At 35.5% G+C, this 24871-nt stretch overlaps 1 protein-coding gene across 1 annotated transcript in view; it reads left to right on the top strand.

The window, feature by feature from the left end:
- Positions 1–24871, top strand: part of LOC128984436 (uncharacterized) — a 220207-nt gene that overhangs the window by 25673 nt on the left and 169663 nt on the right. The window contains exon 2 of the mRNA XM_054403756.1: positions 10899–10921. The gene's annotated coding sequence lies outside the window, so the exon portion shown is untranslated. The remainder of the gene's footprint in view (positions 1–10898; positions 10922–24871) is intronic.

Genomic DNA, 24871 nt, shown 5'->3' with positions numbered 1-24871 from the left:
TATATTCATTTTATACTAAGCAATAATTATTTTACTTAAAACACACTATTTTTTAGTTTCCTTGTAGCAGCAAACCTAGGTACTCGTTAAACCTAATGTTATTTAAATAGACCAATTGAAAATCAATTCAGCCAAATGGAAATTCGCTTAGACGGCAGATTTGCTGCGGCGGGGGTATTTTAGGAATGTGACCTGCAACTAAGCTGGGTATCGAAACCATCGAAGTATATAACACAACATAGAAACACGGTCACGCTTAGGGGAAATTGCGGACACATCATTAAAGCGGACAATTGTGGACATATGGAAATTACTATGTGACAAGAGAAATATTTCAAGATCGGAATAATGCGGACATAATAATTTGTGTAACTGTAACAAAGCTCGTGCTATCTTGCAGTCTGTTAAAACTTTATTTAATTCAGAAAATCGTTGATATATCAAGTTAGCATTTTTCTAGACGAAAATACGTATACACATAAATTAACACAAAATGTTAACTACGTGCCTTCCATACAAATGTCAAGCGATATAATTTATCAGCTGATTAAATACTAGTCATCAAGTTTGCTTACATTTTCTTCTTGAGCGTGACTTATCTCTTAATTGCTTTGATTTCCCCACTTCATATGCAAGAACTGTTTCTGTCAACGTATTCGTGATATTGTATTGCCTACTATTCCAACGTCCAACTTTTTTGCAATGTTCATGAAAGTTACCAATCCAAGAGTGAATCATATCAGAATGTTATAATTGCAAGAATGCTCAGCTGGTTGGCGCGGCGCCTCACTGACGGGTAGATATAATTGAGTTAACGTGGAATCCTGCAAGAAGTCGACCTTGGTCTGCAATTATTGCCAATATCCGACTGCGGAAATAACTCTTAATATGATGCGAAGGTTTTACAATTAAAATCAGTGGATTGGCTGAAAAATGGTATTTAATTGCTTTTTGACTCAGTTGATTTTGTGAGGCCTTTGTAAACTACGATTTAAGTGTAAGAATGAAACTTTTTCATATTAGCTTGACTTCATAGGACCCTTTTATGAAGGCCAATAGTTTAAACACAAGATAAATAACCAATCTGCAAGATCAACCTTGTGACTATTGCCAATTTCCGACTGTTGCGGAATATTACTTTCAAAATAATGTTCTCTGTCGATAGATGGTTGAAAGTAATTCCTAAATAATCTTCGACTATTTTGACATTGTTACTTATTTGAAAACTATAATATACATTTGTTTTCGTAACGGATGGATTGAAAAAAAACGAAAAAATAATGTTTATTAAATTAGCTCGACTTTATGTTTAAGTATTTGGCTTCTTTAAGATAGTATTTTTTCATCTTTTATCCACCAATATATATTCTTTAGTCACCTATTACTTTTTTATACAATTGGATACACGTTGTCTGGATTTGGTCCAGTTATTAAAACCCTAAAAATTGAATTTGAGATCTTCCAGGTTTTCCCTTAGTAAAAGAATTGAAACCCTAGTTTTATAAATAAAAGAAAATATTATTAAATACATAAACTCACTATAAATAGCTTGAAATGTTCAATATTTAAATTGCCATTTAACGCGGTAAATTCTTTTCTTCTCAAATATATATTTTGTATAATACGGTACCTGAAAAATGTTCCAAAACAATGGGAAAGAAAAACAGTTATAAGAAAAAAATCTTACTAAATATTATAAATGTGAAAGTGTGTGTGTTTGTTTGTTTGAAGTTCAATCACGCATTAACTACTGGACGGATTGGGCTGAAATTTGGCAAGATGATAGCTCACATTCCCGATTAACATATAGGCATATTCTTATCTCAAAAATCCTTTCGGGCTCCACCCCAGCGGCTCTATAGTTCCCCATGTTAACCTTATGAGTATTCATATCTGGGAATTAAAGAACTTAGTCAGCTGTTTCAACTAAAAATGTTGGTTCTATGATATGCAAAAGCATTCAAAAGTTATAAGATTTACCAACAGGGTGCAGCACTATTATTTTTTTGAATTTATGAAAACAGCTAATTTGAACCAAGCAGCAACAAAAAACTGTGATACGCAATGAGAAGTGTCAAAGTAGGTTTGTTTACAGTTATGTTTATGTTTTTAATTTCATGAATAATTTGTGATATTTTGTGAATTTTGTATAATTTACTTTTCTCTATTGTTTAGGTGAAGTAGTAGAACATTATGGCTATGGTAGATGTGTAATACTATGGTATACCGTAAATTTAAAGAAGCAAATTTCATGAAACTGTTCTTTTGTCCTCCCCCATTGCAAGCGCAAAGCTTGAGTATAACTGCAATAAGCATTTTATACTTGTATGCCAACCCCGTACGAAGGATGGGTACTCTGCTAGTAATTCTTGTGAACGGGTATTTATTACTTTTCACCGGTTCATAAAATATTCTTTTCTCTTAACATTTTAGCGAATTTCCCTATAGGGAAGTAGCTATTACCGTAGGTGGCACGGTAAGACCTAGACCCGGGACCGATTTATTTTTTCATTTTGATGTCCCCAGAGGCCAAAAACACTATTCGTTCAAATTTTTATATATGTATATATATATATAGACTTATATATATATATATATATATATATATATATATATATATATACGTCCGTGAACGCGATAACTTGAGTAATTTTTGTCCGATTTTGATGAAATTTGGTTTAAAGGTGTAAAGCGGGATAAACTTGAATGAGTTCGCGAACCAGCACGATCGGACCATGGGAACGGGGCTTTACGAGGGGTTTTATGGGGTAAAAATTGGGTTTTCTCACTTTTGACCCTCAAAACACAAAATTTCCCAATTTCTCTTTAGACCTTTTTAAAGAGCTTAAAAAAACAAATAATTTAGTATATAAAAGTATTTTTGTTCGATTATTAGTAACGGAGAAAATTAAAAAAATTGTAAATTTAAAATTCCCATGTTATTCTTATGGAGAATATTGTCAAATGTTGTAGTTTATGGATATATTTTGATCAAACTTGGCAAATTTATTTATTTTTTACTAAGCTATCAATATTTTACTCAAAAACACACTTTATTAGTTTCCTTGTAGCAGCAAACCTAGGTACTCGTTAAACCTAATGTTATTAAAATATATTTAACTGAAAATCAATTCAGACAAATGGAATTTCGCTTAGTCGGCAGGTTTGCTGCGGCGGGGGTATTTATACAAAGTAATAGCAAACTCTGGTGTTGACCATAAACGTTAAATTCTTTTTTCTACTTGTGCTAACAGTAATGTCTTGACCCTACCACATTCACATTTAAATTTGAGATATCTCCTAAACTTCAAAGGCAATGAAAGGTAAATGATTATAGGTCGACGACGACGATGATGATGATGATTATGATGGAGCAATAACCCCTTATCAGCTTCAAGAGCAGAAGCGTTCTGTTATTACCTAAAAGACACGTAATGATAACACGACCTTCTTGCTTATCTCTTATCACTTGTTATCTTATTAGTCATCTCTGATAACTAACTGCCTTTCCCTCCTCATATTGGGTGGGTGTTAAGTGTGCACTTTAAAGTACAAGGTTTTCAGCTTTTAGATTAGGTCTAAATAATGTTTATCGGACGTTTGAGTCACCTTGTAGGTCTTCTGCGTGATTGCTAACCGTTGTAAACAACTAAGTACGAATTTGTTAGGTTTCTTGTTGCATTATTGGATTGTTACCGCTGTATTTTGATTATGAGAAGTACCATTAACTAACCAAAACAAATATGTTTTATCTATGGAAAGACTGTGATACTGCTTAACTTTATGTGCCTCTATTCCTTCTGGTATGAATTAGTATCTAGGTAGACTTGTCACTGGAGTGATTGTGTTTATTTCATCTTTTTATTATTTTATTACTTTTATTTTATTATTTTTTTTAGTTATTATTATTTCCATACAAATGATCAGAAACATGTTATTCTTCTGGTATTAGTAAAAAGAAGTTAAAATAGTTTTTTTTATTTACAAGGGGGGGGGTTAAAGGGGGGATTTGAATATATGGAATGACACTCATATATCCATATATTTATCTAGTTCGCGATTTCCTTTTGGAAAGCCCCACTTAACTAGTGACAAATACTATCCCTCACAAGGTTTATCACTTGCAGCCACATCTTATCTTACTAATATTAATATTGTAAATGTGAAAGTTTGCGTGTGTTGTTTGTTTGTTTGTTTGTGTGTTTGAAGTTCAATCACGCATAAACCACTGGACGGATTGGGCTGAAATTTGGCATGATGATAGCTTACATTCCCGATTAACATATATGCATATTCTTATCCCAAAAGTCCTTTCGGGCTCCACCCCAGTGGCTCTGTAATTCCTCATGTTAACCTTATGAGTATTCATATTTAAAGGGAATTAAAGAATTTAGTCAGCTGTTTTTAACTATAAAAGTTGGTTCTATGATATGGAAAAGCATTAAAAAGTTATAAGATTTACCAACAAGGTGCAGCACTAATAACCTTTTTTTTTTAATTTGAACCAACTAGCAATAAACAGCTATAGCAGTGATATACAATGAGAACTTTACTTTATCTATTGTTTAGTTGTTGTGAACATTATGTCTATAGAAGATGTGCTATGCTATACTATAGCACACCGTAAATTAAAAAAAACCTTAAACCATGTCCTCTCCCATTGCAAACGCAAAGCCAAGTATAACTGCAATAAGCATTTTATACTTAACGCCAACGCCGTACGACGAACGGTTACTCTGCTGTAGTATGTACATAAATTTACCTAGGTCGTGGTTTACTTCGATCGGAGATAAACTGTCATAGCCGTAAATCAAACTATCGCCTGGTGCTGTACTAGAGCCGTAACGCGTAACGCAGTAATGTCCAGGTCGTGACGACAGCTCAGCCTCAGCAGTCATTAGCGAAACATTCGCATAACTGTCCAGCCTCCAGCCGGAGTGACGGATAGGCTTTTAACAGCCTCTTTATCCCGGGCTGGTTTTGAGTTTGACAGTTGTGTTGTTGTGGGCAGAGCCAGATGTGGTGTGCACGACTTTGCCCCCCTCTGTACCCTAGATTGGCGAGATCCGCGTCTCGCGCTCGCATCTGGTAAGGATTAAAGACTGCAACAGACACGCACAACAGAACGTCTGGTTGTTCAAGTGGAAGTCTGTTAGAATTGGTGGAAACAAACTGTTTTAAAAAATGTGGGACGGATTTGAACTTTCATCCTTTCAAGAATTGGAATCTGTAAACAGCACGGCAGTGGTGCGATATCTATTTTAATAGTTGATTTTGACTTATACTGAAATTCTGTAAGATTTTATAAATTTCCGTCGTATTATTTAATGCCGTCTACCCTATTCGTTACTGCATTTTGTCATTCCACCACTTAGATTATAGTCTTGCATCGGTTAGCCAAACAATGATTTTATTCGAAATTACTTATTCATTAGGTCTGAGTGATTATAAAACCAGGGGTATATGAAACACGAATATTATGTAGAAAAAATTTAAAGTTTTCAACCTTTTCATACAATAAATTGAGTTAAAAATCATAAAACCACATTTTTTATGTGACTCACTTACCATCCCGGCGACCGCGGAATACGGGCTGAGGAGGGGCAATTATAAAATCATCAGCTTCTTCGTCGAATAATTATTGAGTTGTGACCTGAGGAGAGCGAAATCCTCAGTCCGCCCCCTACGAGATATAGGCCTATGAATAGTCTTCCCCATCAGAGAGATATAGGTCGGTCCAGAGAGATATTCCGTGATCCCAGGAACCATAGGTCAGATTGAGTTTGAGGGTGTCCTGATCCTTCAGGGCTCACCAGTACGGACAGAGAATAACTTCCTTCACTAATTCAACAACTAATTCGCTATTGAATCTAACAGCATGTAATCAATTCAACACTCTTAAATCATAAGTATATATAGACTGAGATTGCATCCTTGTCCACTTTTGTGCTTTGGCACCATTGCAAAATAAACATTTTGACAGCTCGCAACGTCTCTGTTGCCATTATAAACTAATGGAATGTTTGTCTTTCCATTTTCTTACCTGCATTTGAGACAACCTTGAAGTTTAAGATCTGGAAATTGAGTCATTTGTCACCCTAGAGTCAGAACCAACCACTCAACTCCACCTCTGATAAAGGTTATCACACTTTCACCACTTCTCAGATAAAGCTGCTTGACGACTTCGAAGAAATGTCATATAGTGTGCAACGTAACACAACTTGCTGTAAACAACTTATGCACAACGGAAATGAACTTTAACATCAGTGTTTTCACATTTTAGAACAGGTTGATGGCGCATCGAGTGGTCGTTGATTAAAGGTATTTTGTGAAAACGGGACTGTTATACAACGTCTTTATTGCCTGTCATATTTCATGGCAAATCTGGTTATAGTGCAATAAGGCGTATCGGTTAGCCATTTAGCCGTATATCAAGTTTGGCCGACACAGGCAGTTCAGCTTTAAGATTTTAATGACAATTTATTCAGCATTACTGTTTATTTACTTGAATTTTAATTGTCTGGTTCTTCTTTCGCATCTGTAGCAAAACAAATACTCTTAAATTGTATCTCCAATTTCGATATTGAAACTAAACCTGTCGATATACAAATATTTTATTTGTAAACAATGTTAGTTTCAATAGATGGTCACGTCGCGAATTATAATATAACAAACCAAAGAAAATAACACTGGTTATTTCTACAACCTTATTCACCCATACAACTAGAAATAAAGGTTTCTCTGGAAATAGAGTCCCCACGTAGAAAAATATAATGCGTTGGTAATGAAGTTGTCGAATAAAAAATACATACAACATTAACCTTGCAACTTAAATGGTTCATTTGAATTCATAATATAAAAGAAATGGACAATCTACAGAATAAAAAAAATTGTTGAAAAAATCACTATTTTCCTCCATATTAATGAGAAAATTTTAAGAACGCGATTTGATACCTGTTTAGTTTGGAGTAATCGATCTGGTAGCAATAAAAAAACTGTGTTCTTATTCATTCTTCGGCAGTTTTGATAAGATTTTGCATAGTGGGGTTGCGGCTTTATAACACTTGCTAGGCAGTAACTGATACAAGTTTATCTAACTGTTTCTTATTGTGGGTATAATGCGAGTTTTATTTTTTGTATAGCTTCTTATGTATATATATAGCACTTATATAGCTTCAAGTTTAACACACAACAGTCAAAATGCCCAGAATGCTCATTAAGGGCTCAGATTTAAAGTTTCTTGAGAAAGAACATGCACTACGTCTTTAAAACACCGATTTTACCTACTATGGTTTCAACATTGAACTTTGAGCGTATGATCCAACATCGTGAGGAGCAGAACTCCTTGAAACCCCATAAGTAGATTAGTTGGCTCTGTTGGAGGACGAGGAACAAAGCACGGCGGAGTTGCAGACTACTGGGTCATAGTTCACGGTCACTCGCCATACTCACTACCGTCCTGGCGTGAGATATCATCTCACTCACTCACTCTCTATATCGTCTCACTCTTATTAAGTGCTAAAATATTCCTTTTCAACCTGTAAATAGGTCGTAAGTAAAATCAGGTTTGCTGATGTGTGGTTTTCCTCACAGTGAAGAGTAGGGATAATAAGTAGATTATTGGTTATGGTACTTGCCTGATAATAACTTGATAACTTGTTTATTTTACATGTGAAGGTTTAGACCAAAGGTCCATTCCACCACCTTCACAGTGTACAATGCTGAAGTAAACTGTCATACAAAAAAAATTAACCTCACGCTTCTCAGTGTGAGTTATCTCAGTGTATACGTTGCGGTGCAAAAATTTTTTTTAGCTGTGTCGGATTATCACAAAATAATCAGAGAGTAGCTGGTTCAATTCTGAGAGAAGTAATTTTTGACAGTTAGAAACCATCTATCCCTAATCCCTGCGATCTCAACAAATATATTCCTGACCAATGTTCAAAGCTTCCATCTTAAAGATCTCACTTATTCAACCCACCCGCACTCACTCTTTTTGGCCTTAAAATACGTACCCTAGTCCAAATTCATCTAATCTAATACAATTTTATGTATAGTCATTAGCAAAGATACGAAGGTGTTTCTCATCATTCCATCCTCATCCTTTACACAAGGTTAAGACACCGAGAAGAGTATTTCGGTCTTAATACTAGAATATTGTTGTCCACACAGATCATCTCACACCATCATCCTACTCATCTTTCACTCATATTTGGGTTCAAATACGCACATAGATAGCGTCCCCATCTAAATTGATAATGATAATGATTATCCTAAATGGAGTCAAGCTACGCATATAATATCTTATCAGTAAACGCTGCTATTCTAGTAAACTCTTTGCAGAGGTAAACCGTTGAATGCTTGTAAACTTTGCGTACTTAGAACAAAGTGATTAATAGACTCCGAGAAATCTATTTGGTGAGTGAAGACTTGAAGAATGACGTGTACAACAGGCTTTGTAAACAAACTCGGCTAACAGATGTGTGGCTTCTGGCAAAGAGTAAGCATCTGATACAATGTTTGGCATTGGCCTTCACTGAAGCAATGGCAGAGGTTCCTACAGCTAAGTACTAGAGTAGCCTATTTACGGTTTATCGCAATGGCCGTCAAAGACTATTTATATCTTTGATTTTCAACAATGAAATCGCCTACTCCGTTTTACGCAACCTAGCTTTTACCTCGGGTCGTTAATAAGTGAACTACGGAGCGAAATTTAAATGTTAAGGCCACTCGCTTAGTCATACACAGTTTTATGTGATGTTTAGGTACGTTGTTTACGATAGTTTAAAGACACTGTAAATGTATTCCATTTTTGTTCACTGTAACAGTTTCTAATCTTACAAGAAGAAAAATCCAGTTTTTTTAATCCATACTAGCACAGCTGCAAATTAGTAAGTTAAACATGTTGCGATCCTGTAAAAAAACACTTTAAAAATTGGGTGGCTCGTGGCCCGTAGGCAAGAATTTTACAACTATTGCTCTGTCGATATAAAATCGACTAGTCTACACGATAAAATTTAGGATAGTGTAATAAAAGACACACTGAAATACCAAACTGGTTTACCTCAAACTTATTTCGTCACATTTACCATTTGTTTGTGGTTTAGTGTCCAGGATATGTTAAATGGACATTAATATCCTAAAGTAATTTATATGAACCAATAAATAAAATGTTAATGAGAAGACATTAGTTAGGGGACCGGTGTAGAGGGACCAAGCAGCAGGCAGGTCGGTGGTTCAGTGAACCTGTACTTTACATAATTACACGTAGGTATGTGGTACCACGGCAGGACCAACTGTCTCGTGGTTCACACTCGGTGACAACATACCTTGGTGAAATATACTGAGAAACATCTACGAACAACTTGACAACTGAGGAGGCTGAACTACCGTGTAATGTTCAAAGTGTAAACAAAAATATTGCATCCATGAGCTAGCTGCAGCTTGTTTCTTGGTGTGGTCAAATGAAGATCGCCAAGTAAACTAAATTACGCTTGGACTTGCCTGCCCTGATTTTGAAGCTGTAACATTTTAGTACTTTAATATTGGTTATGTACTTTAGTATGCACACGTATCGGCACTTAACCGTTTTACTGATTTGTTTGTATCAAAACTTAGCCTAAGGGGCATAATCTTTTCTAACATTAGTGTTCGGATGCAATTTTGGATTTGAACAACTTGAATTTAAGGTTATTACGTAGATTAAAAGGGGTTGCTACAAATTTCAGTGATCCATTGGAAACTTACGAGTCTCTACTAATTCTCAAATACCTGGTTCTCTCCCTACTGAAATGTTTAACACACATTGTTGAGATTAGTGTTAAATTTTAGATTTAAACCTACATGAAGTAACACCTAATTAAAAATGTCTCTGTATAATAATGAGAACAATGAAAACTGAATAGAGGTCACTAACTTAACCCACAACAAAATTTAAGCCATTCCCTATTTTAATTAAATCTTGACGATTTATGCAGTTAAAGTTTTGGTACTCTCTTAAATCTTCACATCGGGTATGTCTATAAACACCATGAAAGTACACCCATTCTTATTACACAGAAATTTGAAGTAAAATTACTTTACACAATATTGTCCGTTAGGGCAAAAAAAGGAGAAAAAACGATTCCAGACTTTATATTAATTCAGCTGATATACTACTGTATAGAGAAGTCATTCCGCATCGCAGCCTGGTGCTGGTGACAAAGACTGGTTTACGTGTCAATTTTGTAGGTCCACAAACCTTGGTCGATATACGCAACACGCAACTGTGGCGTAGATATGACGGCTTTGTCTTCGATAACACGCCAATGCGGTGCTGAAATATCCAGAATATAACCAACAACCCTCAGATATGAAGGAAGGCACTAATAATTTTGGCACAGCTAATACCATGGTCTTCATGGTAAGGTCATGGATTATGCAATTTATAATTTAAGATTATGATGTTCTGAAGCCAAGACGGCTAGAAAAAGTTTATGCTAGTTAAATCCAATTTTTACTCCGTTGCTTGATGAAGGATGCAATAGGGAATACAGTACAGTTTGTGCAAACTCGTTTGTTTTGATAAAACAATGTTCCTAGCCAACTGGGAGATGGAATAAAGCAACTTTTCTTGTAGTTGTACCGCTGCTATAAACATTTTCGTTCGAAACAATGCAAGACGTTACACATCCTGTAACCAATCGTGGTAATTGTAGCAAATTTCCTTTTGAGAACTTGGTTTACATTTACTTTATAATAAAACGAAGGTTTGTGACTACTTTACTCTTAAATTTCATGATGTCCATGCTACGTTTGTATTTTGTTATGGTAATCTTTGATATGTTGATTAATTAATCATGTAAGGTTTTGTAGTGCAGTGAATGATTCAATATTCATGTGTTTTATTTTTGTTTCAGGATACCAACATTTGGCGAACACAGTAAGTTATACTTTTTCTAATGTCCATGTGAGTATACCACGTTCAATTTTAAAATCATGTTCTCACCCTGCCTGAGTAATATGATAAAACGAACTCTTTGAAAACTCATTTTTGGATAATGTTCTCTACGTCAAAGCAAAAAGATTACTTAATCGAAGATGTAAGTTTTCAAGAGTATTTATCAAGTTTTGTCATTATCAAAATGTAATTGAGAAGACCAATGATTATTTGCTGTAAAACGAGCTAATTGTATTTTACTTTATTAACAAAACCCATTAGTTTGTTTGTGTTGATTAGAAAATAGACTGTTGGGCACGTTATGAAGGACGCGTTGCAGAAAGTCAACAGTCCCGGAAGGTCAAATAATTTATACCTGTGCCGCTAGGTCAAAAACTACAATGTTTGCAGTGTCTGTAGATCAAAAATCCCAGTAAGTCAAATAGTACAGTCCGAGCTAAAAACGTGGTCTATGTTAAAGCAATTGACTTATTGGGAATTTGACCTAATGCAACAGCAGTTTTAATATAACGAAATAAGATAAAATATAAGTTCAGTTTCGCTGAGTCAACAGTGCCGGAAGGTCAAAAGTATAATCTGTTAAAAACAACGATAGTCCTCTCGACGCATGACTTCAATAATTTCGTGTTTTGGTGTACTTAAAGTTGTGCTAAAATTTTGAAAATTGGCACAGAGCTTCTTGGTTAGTCCTACTCGATGACTATTTTGTTGGAACTTTAAACTATTTACCGATCTAATTAATAAAAATTGATATGTATGGTGAAATAGTTTTAAATCGTGATTTCTAACATGAAAAAGTTAGCATGCGAGATTTTTTTGTTTTTGGGTTAGAGAGGTTTCGTCTGTGGCAAAGTTGTAGCCAAAAGTGTGATGCGTAAAATATATTTTTTTTGAATTTTTTACAATCAGTGGTTCAATAGATAACTTGGGTTGAAGAGGACGGCAAATTTAGCATTTCGCAACGCATGGAAAGAACTACATCCTACGATGCGACTGCTGAGTGGACTTTTAATTTACAGTTCTAAGAACAAGAAAAGGATGAATATACAGATCACCAGTACATTCATATCATTTATAAAACATCTTTCTGTATTACCAGCTTACATTTTTCACTTATAAGAATACATCATAAACAGGGTGTTAAAAATAAGCGGGGAGATACTTTACCTAGTAATTCCTTAGGTCAAAATAAACAGAAAATCAAGGATAACATTTTTTCCGAAATCGTTTCGTTAACCATAGATATCCACCATTTTGTATTTTTTACATACAAATATTTATCTATTTTCAGCTGTTAAATTTCAAACGATACGTTTTAGCGACATCATTAACGTTATTATCATCATCATCGTTTGAGTTTGGGTTTGCGGCTATGTATTTTTATGAATAAAACCTTTAGGCCTAATTTGATACCAAACTTGACCTCTGCTGCTATTAATTGGCTGTATGCACTATTAATTAACAGCTGTGTCTAAGGATTATGTCGGCCTTAGTCACAAACAGGACAACAAGATCGCTCCACTCATCCCACACTCATCTCCATTCATACTTGGCTTAAAATGCATACATTTGTATGGTCGCCATTTCAAAGCAACATGGCTACATTATCAATGACAAACGTGGAAAACCTCATACGAGTGTGAGTAAGTCCGAAAACAGAGTAAGTCCGAAAACAACTCTAAAAAACAATAAGCAATAAATTGCAAGAACCGTTGCTTATATCATTGGGTATACACGTATGTACTGACGTGTATACTCAATGCTTATATCGAACGAATGTACATCGTGAGAATTTCCATTAGTTGTTCCATTTAGTTGTGTGTCCATTAGTATAATAGTTTAGTTGACTCTTTTAAAGTCAGCGGAAATTGTGACTGTTATTACCCTTGTAATAATGTTTGTGTAGTACTTTGCAATCCTACCAATGCTTATAGAATCATACGATTACAATTTTCTGGTTAGAATATGTCGCATAGAGTGGTGACTACTGTATCTTTTTGGTTTGCTTGTAAAACAGGATCAACAGAGATTTTCTATCGACTTAAACAATACGATACTCTCAAATTGTTCATTGCTATAACAAACTATCACACAGTTTGATGAATATTTGTGTGTAAACCACATACAGTACACCTGTATTCTATCTATTTTTCCTTTTATTTTTCCAAGACTTTATAGAAAATCACGCATTACGTGATCAGTGAAGAAAGGCTGTATCCCATGTGTTTTATAGGTAAAGAAGTAAAGAAGAACACTGCTTCAGGTCAGAGCATTCAGTTATCATCAGCAATTGTAATTCCCGAATCAGTAACTGAATCAATAGTCAATTATGTTAGGGTTTGTTGATTATTTATAATGCACTTTACATGCTCCATTTGATAGTTTATAATAATTTACTCGGAATCTATAAGACACCTTTGGCTTGTATTAAATATTGGGTTGGGCCGTTTAGTACTTTGAATACAATAGGGGTACTCGTCAAACAGTTAAATATTATTATTTCTATGAATTTAATGGGTAACTTTAAAGATTAGGTGAAATTTCTCACAATACTTCACCGTAATCAGCAGCATTACATACATACATAAGGAATTCCAGTTATTGCAACAGACGCTCTGACAGCCCGTCAACATAAGACCTGCAGACGGGTCAACGAATATGCTGAAAAAATAACGAGATAAGTGAGTGTAAAGTGACTATTTATATCCGGTCGTCATACGCCACGAGACATTCCGTCAGTGAATGGGAGGCCCACACAAGGGTGAAGATCGATAACGCGCTGCATTTGGAATGGAATAATTTGCACAGGTCCTCGAAAAGTAGTAAATTCTTGAGTCCCGAAAAAGTCAAGTGCCCAGAATGTCTTATACACATACGGAAATCAATAGTGTATTTTCGTATAAATTCTTGAGACCCGAAAAAGTCAAGTCCCCAAAATGTCTTATACACTTACATATATATGAATTTGAACGTATGGTGTTTTTGGCCTCTAGGGACTCAAAACGAAAAATTACATCGGTCCCGGGTCCAGGTGTTGCCATGAGTACTACGGTAATAGCTTATTCCCTATATGCGAAATTCGCTAAAAACCTAATAATTCTATAGAATAACTAGCTGTACCCGCTGGCTTTGCCCCGTTTAACTAATTAATTTTCAAGATGAGCTCGTTCGCATGGCTCAATCACGTCCTGGCTGAATTTCGTTCGCTACGCTCACTCACCTTTAGGTTGGAGCTCGTTCGCTGAGCTCACTTGCTTTGGGGTTAACTCGCCTCCAGGTTGAAGTTCGTTCGTAACGCTCACTCAGCTTTTGGTTTCAAATTAGCTGTTGTCATAAATTGTTTAATTGACACAGCTGTTAAGATTCATTAATTCCTTTTAAATATGAAAAATCATAAGGTTAACATGGGAAACTCCAGAGCCACTGGGGCGAAGCTCGAATGCCCTATCATAATAAAAATTACTCAGTTTTCCTATTTAATGCCCAAAGAATCGGTGTATCGAATTTCAGCCTCCTAGGTAAATGGGAAGTGGGAGAATTAGTGATGATGAGTGAGTGAGAGTGAGTGTGTCAGTGAGGGCTTTGCCTTTTATAAGTATACATAGCACATTCAACCAGCTGTTAGTTAAAACAAATTATATTGGACTAAAACAAATCGATGATTACAAAGAATACTTTAAAAAATCATTTGAACATCCTACTACTGTATTTTACTATGCATATTTAATTAATCTGCCATCCTCGTACCGAAGAATTAAATGTATCAATGGTCAGCACTACACATAGTATAAATAAGACAACCATAAGTATGTATTTGAATTTTCTTCCAAATACTGAATTTGTGTCACAAATGCTGAATGTTACAGCTGCAAATTATATTGTACTAAAAGCTAGCTAGAAGCATTGACTTATTGGAGAAGGTTAGCATCGGATGCTAGACTTTTTAAAAACTAAAACTTAATTTATAAAAAAACTGGGACACTAATTTTAAATTATAGCTTTGAAATTCCCTAGTTCTCAAAATTGTCTTTCTTTCAACACAAAACTAATGAAAATCCATCGTCTGGTTGATTCAGAATCGTGTAAAAACCCCATTTACGTTTTAATAATATATATGATTGTTTGGACAGGTTTCAACCCTTCGAAAGCGTAATACATTTACACAGTTTATATGTAGACTACATTTTAACTCATAAAATAGTTCTACAATTAAATGGATCTCCTTTTACAAACGTATATAATAACCAGAAATTTTCAGATCGTCCTTGCGGGTATTTTATGCCACAAATTTTGACGAAAGGCTATACCTATTTACAGTGTTGACCAAACAGTTGGCAAGAAGCATTAACAGATAAGCTATGTACCAAATATGATAATTTTAGCTCTATTCTAATTATGACAAAACACGAAGTAACTAAAAGCGAGTTTTGTTGGTGTAGTAAGCGTTGCAGGAGGTCTACTTTACACTGAATCGACGTTCACTTTTATTGCTTTTGATCTTCCGGCACTGTTGACTGCGAAACTGAACTTGTATTTTACCGTATTTCGTTATATTAAAACTGCTGTTGCATTAGGTCAAATTCCCAATAAGTCAATTGCTTTAACATAGACCACGTTTTTAGCTCGGACTGTATTATTTGACTTACTGGGACTTTTGATCTACAGACACTGCAAACATTGTAGTTTTTGACCTAGCGGCACAGGTATAAATTATTTGATCTTCCGGGACTGTTGACTTCCAGCAACATTCCCGTTATGGACATAAAAAGGATGGGAGAGGTTATCCAGGATGATTATAAAGTGTTTTTAAACAATGCATCTAACAAACAGTGTATATTATCAAGAACACAATTAATTCAAGACTACAGTACCAATCTTAATTTGCCGCAATGTCAGCAACTCTATTATAGACACAGCTGGTTTGAATGTAGTATATTTCTTCTAATCCCCCTTAGCATGATCCCCATCTTACAATAATGGTTACGGTTTAACCGCTCTCTTCCGGAGCTCCAGTGTAGGGTGGTCGGTGCAGGAAGAGCCCCAGGGAAGGGGCGATGTCTACTTGTACCGGCGTCTAGTTGTACCTGCTGCATTTTGGTGACAGGCGTCTAGTTGTACCCCGTCCAAAGCTGTAGATACAACTTGACGATGGTGCGGACGTCTAGTTGTACCTACGACTAGTTGTCTCTACGTCTAGTTGTACCTCTTAAAAATCTACAGGTACAACTAGTCGGGAACGTCACCGTCTACTTGTACCTCATACGTCTGCGTCTACTTGTACGTACGACTACTTGTACCTACGACTACTTGTACCTACGACTACTTGTACCTACGACTAGTTGTACCTACGCCTACTTGTACCTACGTCTAGTTGTACCTACGGCTAGTTGTATCTCCTCTTCAACTTGTCACCAGTTTAAGGGATTTATTTTATTTCTTTAAAAATCATACAATCTTACAACAATTTATTATAAACAACTTGCTACAAAAGCCAGGCAAATTTGGCTTGTCTGCAGCTCATTGAGAAACCCCTGTTCTTGACAACAACGTACTTGTGTCCCTTGGTCAGTCCTTATCCATATTACACTTTGGTTTTCCTTATTTCTTGTCAAGATCTGCTATCATTGTTTTTTCCACTTAAACTGTACCTTTCTATAGAAAACTAACATTAACTAGCTTAAACAACAACTTTAAACAATTATCTTAAATAAATAAATTCAGAGTTTACAAAAACAAATAATTGAGTATAATAAAGTGTTTTTGTACGGTATTAGTCACGGAGAATATTACAACAAGTTCAAATTAAATATGTATATGTTATTCTTATGGATATTACGTAAACTGGCGTAGTTTGGTAGTTGATGCATATACTTTGACAAATTAGTTTATTTCACACTTAACTACTAACTTTTCTCAAAAAAACATCTTAATTACCTTCTACGCAAACGTAATTAAAGCTCAGTATTGAAATACCATTGAAAAAATAACCCAGATATGACTTTTTTTGCGCGCGCTCATTAGTTCTTAGTAAAACTAATCTTGGTTTAGTTGCAGACTACATAGCCAGTGTACACATACCTAGCTCAGTATAAAATTTAGTTTATATTGTTTAAATGTAATGAAGAAATATATAAAAAGAACAAAATAATTATGAATGTAAAAAATAATTTACATATAATTGAATTTAACAAGAACATGTATTCAAAGGGAAAATATACTATAATAGAAATTAAAATTCAGTTAAGTTTAATCACTACGAGTTCATGGCGTGTTCCTGAATCAACAATAAGGTATATCGTCTTATTGTCCTAATAAACACGAGAGACATTCGCCTATCTTTATGGTCGTATTATATAAATAACATTGAACTGATTAATTTAACAAATGATCATTGTTAATTTATTGTAACAATTAGGCTATTTATGTACTGTACATTTATGTTTTATATGTTTGTTTTGTGCTGTATTTATGTTTTAGTATAAATATATATACTGTTTAAATATTTATTTATTCAATCAATGTCCTGACTAATCAATGCACAACCTAAACGATATTAACTAGAGATTTGATCATATTGTCATAGCATCTCTTTATAAGAAATCTGTCCGGAGTATGTGCAATTTTGGTTTATTAAACTTATTGGTATATTGGTGTAAGATTCTTTTATGTTTATTCGTAATCCGGACGCATGATATCTACACGAAGTTGAAGCTTTTGCTTTGGTATTAACAGTCAAGTGTCAAGTAAAATAAATAAATAATTAAAATAAATAAATAATTAAAATAAATAAATAAATAATCTTATAAATTTAAGAAAATGGGTTATTCGTTTGGCTCTGCTACTCGACCATTTTTATTATTGAGGTCTCAAATTAAAGGTATGCACGCACAGATTTACCATCAAGCATCGGCGTATATGATTTTCTTCGTTTGGCTAAACAAATCATGTTAACAATTTAATTTTTGAGTTGTTCTAATTCTTATAACGTAGTTTTCTAAAGTTATCTGTTTTGGCTGCCTAGAAATAATCGGACGTTTGTTTCTCCTTAGAAAATGTATTGATAATTATAATAGTGGTAGTTAATTATGTTACAAGACTATGACAAATTGCCAATGATTGAGTCAACTTGGTCCCCACGCACAGGCTTCGCATATGTGGGCCCTATCGATTTTCAGAAATTACGTTCATTCTGTATCTATTATTCTTTTGTTATGAATTGCTTTTGATTTTATTTATTTGATTTAATTTTACTATGGTATTTTGCCGGACAAACTCCATTAAACATATAGCACGGGTCGAGGTTAATTTAACAACTTAAAACTAATTCATTCAACAATAGTTTGCCTGAAAACTATTTTACTAATATTTGTTTAAAGTTTTACAGAATACACTTACACATGATGCTATTGTATGTTTTTATTTATACATGATATAGGTAGGCCTTACTTACAACAAAACTTGCGAATTTTTGTGTTTATTTATACATTTATTGTATGGCAACAACGTAAACTTAAAGATAGGAGCGAGTGTATGCAATTCCAAGATAGAGTTTAGTATCCACCGATCCTACGATAGTTTAAGAGTATATTTTGTACCTAGGGCCGAAAATGACTTTTTTTCAGCTCGGGATCATTTTTAAGTTCGAGACAAGATGAAATCGGTCCGTGGTACGATTGCTGTTTTTCACCAAACTATACAAAACTGAGAAAATATATCAATAATGTAGGCAAGCATGTTTCTTTACAACCTTTTTATCAGCTCGTGAACATCACAGAGAAAAAATCCGCATATCGGTGGAAATGTATTTTGCTGTCGATCTACAGAATGCCTTTATAAATTAAAATAGGCTAAAAAGATATAAAAAATACCCCCGTCGCAGCAAACCTGCATACTAAGCGAATTTCCATTTACCCGGCTTGATTTCTACTAAAATATTCCCTAAATAATTATCAGATTTATTTCCATTTTTAAATAACATTAATTTTAGTGAGTAGTTAGGTTTGCTGCTACGGGGAAGATGTTGAGGTGTGTTTTTTCAATTGAAATATTGATAGCTTAGTATGAAATAAACCAAATTGCCAAATTTGATTAAAATATATCCATAAACAAGCAAACTAGAACAGTTTATTTATTCTCCATAAGAATAACATGGGAATTTTAAATTTACAATTTTTTTAATTTTCTCCGTAGTCAATGAACATTCAAAAACACTTCAATATACTAAATTATTTGTTTTTTTAAGCTCTTCAAAATGGTTTAGAGAGAAATTTAAAGTTTTTAGGGTCAAAAATGAGAAAAACCCATTTTTACCCCATAAAACCCCCCATAAACCCCTGATCCCATGGTCCGATTATGCTGGTTCGCGAACTCGTTCGAATAAATGTAGGTTTACACGTTTGTACCAAATTTCATCAAAATCGGATCAGTTTTGCTCGAGTTATCGCGCTAACGGACACATATATTGTTTCCGCACACATATATAATATATATGTGTGGTTCCGGACACATATATATATATAAATATATATATATATATATGAATTTGAACGGATGTTGTTTTTGGCCTCTGGGGACCTCAAAACGAAAAAGTAAATCGGTCCCGGGTCTAGGTCTTACCATGAGACCTACGGTAATAGCTTATTCCCTATATGGGAAATTCGCTAAAAGAATTACAAATGTTTAAAACTAACATGAATTTAACGGGTTGCTATGCTGGTGACGAAATAACAACTAATTATGAAAATAAAATCAAAACAAATGGAACATATTCCAATCACATTTATTATTTAGAGTGTATGTTAAATGGAGAAGTATGTGTAGTACATTGCATAGTTTTTGTCGAGTTTTCAACCGCTGGACCTCAACTTCATTGTACACTTCATTGTTCATTGATCACTGGGAAATCCATTGTAAACTATAAGATATGCACACTTATCAATGCAAATACTTTAAGGTTATGTGAAAAAATATTTAAAGGAATCAGCAAAAATAGTAACACATAATTGCTAGGCAGTGGTCTATTGCAATTCATTAGGGATATACTGCTTGTATATTTAATGATATATATAAATGTTTTAATTAAATAAGCGATTTTCGGTACCAGGGCTGGAAAATTTTAATCACAACTATAGCTGCCATTTCGACCCTGGTCAGCAATGCGTAGCTTTCAGCCTCCAATTAACGTCTGTAAAACTACTAAAACATCGTATTGCGGTGAAAAATATTTGCCAATCATACTCAATCGACTCGGAACACTGCAGTTCCTGATTTAATTAAGGGTATTATTAAAAAGTACTCGTGCAGTAATCAATTAAACAGGGTAACGAATTGAAGGATAGATACAACTAGACTATAAGGACGCAAAATACGCGTAGGTACAACTAGACGTAGGGACTACTAGACGGAGGGACCACTAGTCGTAGGGACTACTAGTCGTAGGGACTACTAGTCGTAGGGACAACTGGTCGCATCCGTACAAGCTAGGTGATACTACTTGTCGGTGGGATACACGTCTAGTTGTACCTACGTCTACTTGTACCTACGTCTAGTTGTACCTCCTAAAAATCTGCAGGTACAACTAGTCGGGTGAGCCACCGTCTACTTGTACCTACGTCTAGTTGTACCTACGACTAGTTGTCCCTAGGCCTCGAGGTACAAGTAGACGGAGGGACAACGAGACGGAGGGACAACGAGACGCGGTCCCCCAGGGAAGGGAAGTCTTCTCTAGAACCAGACTGAGAGTGCAGCGGTCGTTGATCACCTCCAGGGATCACGATGTTTTCGTCATCACCCAGCTCCAGCTCCACTCTCTTCCCGTCCCTCGGTTGCCCTTCTTTCTCTTAATCTGGCTTTTGCATTCGCCGTTGCGGTCTACTCGCGGCAACACGGCGGCGTCGGCAATCGCGGCTGAGTTAAGCTGCGAGATTAACAACGGTAGTTGTAATTGATGGTACGGTACTGGGATGTTAGCCGACCGGACGAAATGAGCGGCTATCAGGGCCATGTGATGATTTGGTGAATATCAAGGGTCGAGAAGTGTTATGATACAAGATAATCACTGATTAGTATGTGGGAACACGTCGGAATGTGTGGTATAACGTGCACAACTCTTCAGTATATCAGTGTGAGCATATACACCTGTCTATGAACCTACCACATAATCACCGATTAGTATGTGGGGACACGTCGGAATGTGTGGTTTAACGTGCACAACTCTCCGGTATATCACTGTGAGCATATACACCTGTCTGTGAACTTGCCACATAATCACCGATTAGTATGTGGGAACATGTCGGAATGTGTAATATAACGTGCACAACTCTCCAGTATATCAGTGTGAGCATATACACCTGGCTGTGACCTTGTAGTCATACCACGCCACGCTACACTTGTCGGTTACCACATAATAACTGATTAGTATGTGGGAACATGTCGGAATGTGTAATGTAACGTGCACAACTCTCCAGTACATCAGTGTGAGCATATACACCTGGCTCTGGCTGTGACCTTGTAGTCATACCACGCCACGCTACACTTGTCGGTTACCACATAATCACTGATTAGTATGTGGGAACATGTCGGAATGTGTAATGTAACGTGCACAACTCTCCAGTATATCAGTGTGAGCATATACACCTGGCTCTGGCTGTGACCTTGTAGTCATACCACGCCACGCTACACTTGTCGGTTACCACATAATCACTGATTAGTATGTGGGAACATGTCGGAATGTGTAATATAACGTGCACAACTCTCCAGTATATCAGTGTGAGCATATACACCTGTCTGTGACCTTGTAGTCATACCACGCCACGCTACACTTGTCGGTTACCACATGATCACTGATAAGTATGTGGGAACATGTCGGAATGTGTAATATAACGTGCACAACTCTCCAGTATATCAGTGTGAGCATATACACCTGGCTGTGACCTTGTAGTCACACCACGCCACGCTACACTTGTCGGTTACCACATAATCACTGATTAGTATGTGGGAACATGTCGGAATGTGTAATGTAACGTGCACAACTCTCCAGTATATCAGTGTGAGCATATACACCTGGCTGTGACCTTGTAGTCATACCACGCCACGCTACACTTGTCGGTTACCACATAATCACTGATTAGTATGTGGGAACATGTCGGAATGTGTGGTATAACGTCCACAACTCTCCAGTATATCAGTGTGAGCATGTACACCTGTCTGTGACCTTGGAGTCATACCACGCCACGCTACACTTGTCGGTTACCACATAATCACCGATTAGTATGTGGGAACACGTCGGAATGTGTGGTATAACGTCCACAACTCTCCGGTATATCAGTGTGAGCATATACGCCTGGCTGTGACCTTGGAGTCATACCACGCCACGCTACACTTGTCGGTTACCACATAATCACTGATTAGTATGTGGGAACATGTCGGAATGCCGAGCAGTCTCCCATCTTCTCTAATTGCTCTGCCATTACACTTCGTAGTTTATTTTTACTTTCCATGCCAACTTCGACTCGAAACGGATCTTAGGATTCGCACCTTCACTTAAAATATTGTTCTTATAATTTGAATTGTACACAATTTTAATTTAGCTTTTGCACCCACTAATTTATTTACCTAAAGATAGAATTTAGATTAAGAAGTAAATTTCTACAAAGCTTAAATATTGATTCTGTAAATATTAACATGTATTAATATAATAGCATGTACCACAATTTAAATTAGTCTCTAATCAAGGTTTTGGACACATAACCTGCACTTATTTTCCTGGAGTTTCTAATACGCAATACAACTGATCAAATAACCATGAAAGTTTGTAAATTTAAAACCTCAATGATAATAAAATGCTACAATCCCAATAAAATATACACTACATCCTAGCTTTCTCAATTGAGTTCAGTGATGGAGCAGCTACAACGGCTGTTCGGCTATTTCCAGGAGATGATGGTTGTGGACCATTTACTCTGTGACCTCATAATCTTCTTATCTCTCCTCTCATTTATCATGTTATCATATCATTCTATTACAAGACTCGTCGACCTCTGACACGTCTAATGTCTAATTGAAATGTTATCTCTAACTTTGACGCGTGTATTTTTACCGTTCTAAATTTATTGCTGGCGTCAGTACGAAAGTTATCACCAGTCTAGATGATACGATTCACTAGAAGTATAGTCAATTAATCAATCAACCAATTTTTCATGAAGAAATATCAAAATAACATATATATATTTCTACATTACTCCAAACGTTTACAGCCAATGATTGATTAAATTCTCGATAGACCCGAATACAGAATTCTGACTGAATTCTTAAGGGCTGAATTATTTTAATTGTAATTAAAATTTACCACAGAATAAATAATGGAATCTGAATAATCAGTCGTGCCAACATCGGGAGAAACTGTGCAAATATTGAAGCAAAGGGAACTGCAAATATTACATGTTTCGTAATGTTTCTAATTCAATCTCATGTAACACATGTTATTGTAATTCGATGCATTCGTGAATAAAATAATCTCCGGAAAATGTAACATCGCTACGGATTTATTAGTTTTCATCTTATTTCAAGCATAAACTGATTGCACGATATTTAATTTGTCCTTTTGCTCATATCGCGGCAAATGTCAGAGAACTCTCAATGTTTGGTTCATAGTTTAAAAGTTGTTTAAAGGCGAGGGTTGCACGCCAATTGCTGGGTCAGTCGCCAATTAACCCGTGTTTTGACAGCGCCGCGCTGCGATTGGATAAAACGCCTACATTGCCACTGGTTGATTGGATTCTCTGTGGGTTTGGATGGAACAAATTCATTAAAAAGTGCATTTTGGCAATCACCATAGAAATCATGTATCAATTGTACACTACGACATGAACTAACGCATAAACAAATTAACAAGGATCATGTTTTTCCAAATTTCATACTTAGGGATTATTGTGGCATATCCGATTCTAGCCATATATAAATATCAAATGGGGTTTAATTGTCAACTTTGCTGTTAGTTTTCTGGTTAAAATGATACTTCGTTGGGGAGGCAAATATTTAACCTATTGGGTTTCCTTAAACCCTAAAATAATTACTAATTGCTAAATAATTGTAGTAATTTCATCTAATAAAGTAAACATGTGAACCATACCCATACTTAAAATATAATCCTGGTAGTAACTTTAAATAAATGACTACGTGGATCGAGCTGGTCAAATGTTGCAGGGTTGGACTTCGGTCCCCGAGGTCCTAGGTTTAATTCTCGCCAATTACCAATGGACTTTATCCAAGTAATGATACCGCAACGTTTAGGCTCATCTTGAAGTAATGTGAAACACAATCCCGGGCTAGAGCCAAGTTAATAATATATACAGTAAAAAATAAAGGACTACACACAAAAGCCAATGTATAAATATTCCCACACACGCATCTACATTTTGAATATATTTACAGTACTGAGAAAAAAATATTTCTCCATGTGCTTGAGTACAGGCTAATTTATTTAAAGAAAATACTACTATCAAAACAATACTAGCCAATAATGGGTATTTAAAGTTTAACATAAGTTTAGCTGACATTTATTGTAATTGAAATATCATATTGGTAAGGTCAGGTTGGGTTTTAATTGTTGATGACTACTGTTGTTGATTCAGCTATTACTCATAATTAATAATTGGTAGCTTTTCTACACCACGCACATGCGAAGCCCAACACGCACAACTTATCTTTTCATGCACTCGTAACCACGACTGCGTCTGTAAATATAATACATTCTGACTTAGATTGATGAACTAAGTTTATACACACTTTAAACAAAGCTAGCTCTACAGACAACCGAATTTTGTCAAGCTAGTTTTATATAGGACTATCAGTAATGCGGTTGCAGCATAATGATTGTCTTGGATCAATTACTTTTCACTCTATGATAATTGATGGGAACAGTTTAAAATTAGT

The sequence above is a fragment of the Macrosteles quadrilineatus genome, unplaced genomic scaffold (genome assembly GCF_028750875.1).
Source record: "Macrosteles quadrilineatus isolate MER2022 unplaced genomic scaffold, UCM_ALF_1.0 Scaffold_2__2_contigs__length_208266976, whole genome shotgun sequence".
NCBI lineage: Eukaryota > Metazoa > Arthropoda > Insecta > Hemiptera > Cicadellidae > Macrosteles > Macrosteles quadrilineatus.
This window is presented reverse-complemented; position numbering and strand designations above follow the sequence as displayed.